Consider the following 3,821-nt stretch of genomic DNA (forward strand, 5'->3'; position numbering starts at 1 on the left):
CAAAGGCAGTTAAGTAGCTGCTCACATTTCCAACAGCCTGTTATTTTAGAACGACTGCAACTTATAATGAAGAACGTGCATCTTTTCTAGTACAGCATGTTTTTGCAACCATGTTTGTAGAGAGAAAAGAAACATTTAATAATCTTACTGGTAAAATTTGTGACCGAATTTTCTTTTAAGGCAAGACACTAAAGGAAAAACTACTGTTTTTTTCATGCACTAGTCAATTTTTGAGATTTTGGGCTATTTTGCTTCCATAACCATAAAACCGGAAAAAAAATGTTGAAAATACACATTTTAGTGTTTGTTTTATTACACTTTGGCCCGATTTCACAGACAATGCTTAGATTAAGCCAGGATTAGGCCTTAGTTCAATTAGGACATTTAAGTAGCTCTCGTAAACGTGCCTTTGAAAAAAAAACATTACTGATCTGAATCTTGAGACAAAACAATGGCACTGACATGTTTAAAGATATACCAGTGCAAGTTGCTTTCAGTTAAAACAGCTCAAACATGCATTTTAGTCTAGGACTAGCTTAAAGGTGACCTATAATGCCCCTTTTTACAAGATGTAATATAAGTCTCTGGTGTCCCCAGAATGTGTCTGTGAAGTTTCAGCTCAAAATACCCCATAGATCATTTATTATAGCTTTTCAAATTTGCCCCTATTTAGGTGTGAGCAAAAACACGCCGTTTTTGTGTGTGTCCCTTTAAATGCAAATGAGCTGCTGCTCCCGGCCCCCTTTCCAGAAGAGGGCGGAGCTTTAACAGCTTTGGTTGCTCAACAACAACAAAGCTGGAGAATCTCACGCAGCCAAAATGATGATTGTCAGTAACGGTGTTCAGCCTTACATTGTTCAAACCGGAGTCGACACTGATGGAGAGACTCAGGAATAAGCTTTTAGAATGAAACTGGACGTTTCTGAACGGTTAGTGGATAAATTTATGTAGTTGCTGTGGAGTTGATTCAACTCATCAACTAGCATGTGCCGTCATGTTAATCTTTTGTGCAAATCCAGTGTTGAACTGACCCTCGTTTGTGAAGCAGTCCAGCGTAAATTGACGGTATGGTAACAACACTCTACTACAACAACTCTTCCTCTTCTCTAAAGCAGCCCAACATGGCCTCACCCCCTTTATTTTGTATTCTCGGGGGCAGGGTTTATGTAAATTTTAGGGTTAGTGATGTCACTAACCAGGGAAGAAGCTTGTTGTAGTCCCTACCAGCCGTTTGTTGTAGTCCTTAAACAGAAAATATCTCCCTTTGCATTGAACTTTGAGCGTCGTAACTTTGCAGATGTTGTTTATGTTCAAACAGCAACATTACAAACTAACTAAAGTTAAAAAAGTGAAATCATAATCAACCACCCCTTTAGGCCTTGTCTGTGAAACCGGCCTTTTATCTATTTGTATCTGTAGAATTCAATTACAACACATATAAGGCTGTAAAATCCTTTAAAAAAGGTTTTTGAACCTCATGGCTTTATCCAATGTTTAGATTTGTGTTCTGGAAATGTATGCAAGTGGGTGCATGCATATTTAAACATGACATTTCAGAAAACTTGTAATACAAAACTGAGGGAAGTATATTTGTGATATATATTTCTTGCATTTTTTACCCTATTGACCTGTGGTGTCTTAACTACTCTGAAAGATTATAATAAAAGCAGGATGATCCCTAAAATCATGTAAAACACAAAAATGCACATACAGCTGCAATATTTGATATATTTTAATTTTTAAAGGGTTTATTATTAATGCATTACTAACATTGTGTTATTAAGGTATTGGCTCATGGCTTTTGCAACTGTGTTTGTAGAGGAAAAGAAAACATTTATTACTCCCACCGGTAAAATTTGTGACTAAATGTACTGCCACTTTGAAATATGATTAAAAAAATTATTATTAATGTATACACTCTAAAAATAACTGTAAAATAACAAAACAAATTTACACAGTAATTTACACAGTAAAATACCATTTTCCATTGAAACAGTAATTTACTGTAAAAACAATGCATTCTGGGTAATATTATTTGTCATTTTCGAGAAAGTAACCTATAGGCTACTTTCTCGAAAACCACAAATATTACCCAGAATGCATTGTTTTTACAGTATATTACTTCTGTATATTACCATACATTCTGGGTAATATAATTTGTCATTTTCGAGAAAGTAGCCTATAGGCCTCTATTTTTAAAATGACAAATATTACCCAGAATGCATTGTTTTTATGGTATATTACTGTTTCAATGGAAAATGGTATTTTACAGTGTAAATTTGTTTAGTTTTTTTTACAGTTATTTTTTAGTGTAATTAAAGGTGCAGTATGTAGGATTTCTGTCTGCTAGAGGTCGCTAGAGGCCTATTCAAAACAAAGGCGTAGCTTGATGACGCCAAGTTTGAGCGCAGAATCTTGGGACGTGGTGTTCACGTCACAGCCGGTGGAAACAATCGGGATAGAACTCAGGAAGAAATCATGTTCATGGATGTGATTATTAACGTTACTGTAGTATGAAGCAGAGCAGGACCGAGTGATGTGGGAGCTGAACGAGGCCGCTGGAGCGATTGCGCAACACGCCGCGAGCAGCGGAACTTTTATTATGCCACAGTCGCCGGCGCTGCTTCCGCTTTTCCGGTCATGAGTATGAGGTAACGCATCTCTGTTTATCATATTAGATACATTTGAGTGTGTTGAAAATGATGTTATAACGTTACTCTGAGCGTTCCCTCGGCAGCTGCTGTGAGACACTGTTACACACTCCAGTAAGATAGATCGATTTTAGAATATCATATTAAATACTGGATGGCTTGTGTTGATAAATGGCATGCAATTAATTTTAAAACGTATTGTATGATGGAGAAAATGCTGTATTACTGTTACTAAAAATAAAGCTGCATCTGATTATGCTATGTTAGCTACTTGACAAAATAGTGTTTTTCTCTGAGGCATGGTAAAGCATGGTACTAGATTTAAGCAATAAGACTAAACGTGTTGAGCTATATAACAATAATTCGTTTTCTGTCTATAAACGTAACCAAACAGTCGTTCCCTTGTCTATTAAAACGTAATATATTAAAGAGTGGTCCATGGTTTCTTCAAAATAAAACCGGAAACCGAGGGTAACGCGGGTATGATGCAATTGACAGGCGACTCCTCACACGTCCCGGAGCCTTGGTTAAAATTGCAATTTTCTCACGATTTACAAATAGTAAGAAACGTTTGGGATACTGTAAGTACTCAAGTGAACAATATATAACACTGGCCTAGTGGTTTTTGGATACTTTACTGCAAAAATATTACATATTGCACCTTTAACATTGTATTTTAAAGATACTGAGATTATAATACATGTAAACATGTCAGTGCTTGATTCACGTTACACAACTGTAGATTTCTAAGTATTATTTTTCTACATTACTATATTACTTATATTCTGATAACTATTAATGATATAATAAATGTAACTCATTAGGCTATTAAACGATGTGTTTTATTGCCTTTTATTATATTTTCTAAAATTGCCAAAATTGACTGATAGAAAAAAAATATTATTTTCTACTGAAACCAGCAGGTATGATTATCGGCCTGTAATGACCTGTGCTCACACTGGAAAGCAGAATAAATTGGATAAGTCTTGCCCAAAACAACAGATACAGCCAAAAGATGAATACATTTCTGTTCTTATAATAGAAACAAAACTTCAGTGCTTCACTTTCAAAAGCCCCTGTCGGCACTCGCTCGCTGTGTAAGGATGCGTGTCACACAATATGAGCGCCTGTAAATCTGTACATTGTTGTATGTGTCTCGAGCACAACAAA

The sequence above is a fragment of the Ctenopharyngodon idella genome, chromosome 19 (genome assembly GCF_019924925.1).
Source record: "Ctenopharyngodon idella isolate HZGC_01 chromosome 19, HZGC01, whole genome shotgun sequence".
Lineage (NCBI taxonomy): Eukaryota > Metazoa > Chordata > Actinopteri > Cypriniformes > Xenocyprididae > Ctenopharyngodon > Ctenopharyngodon idella.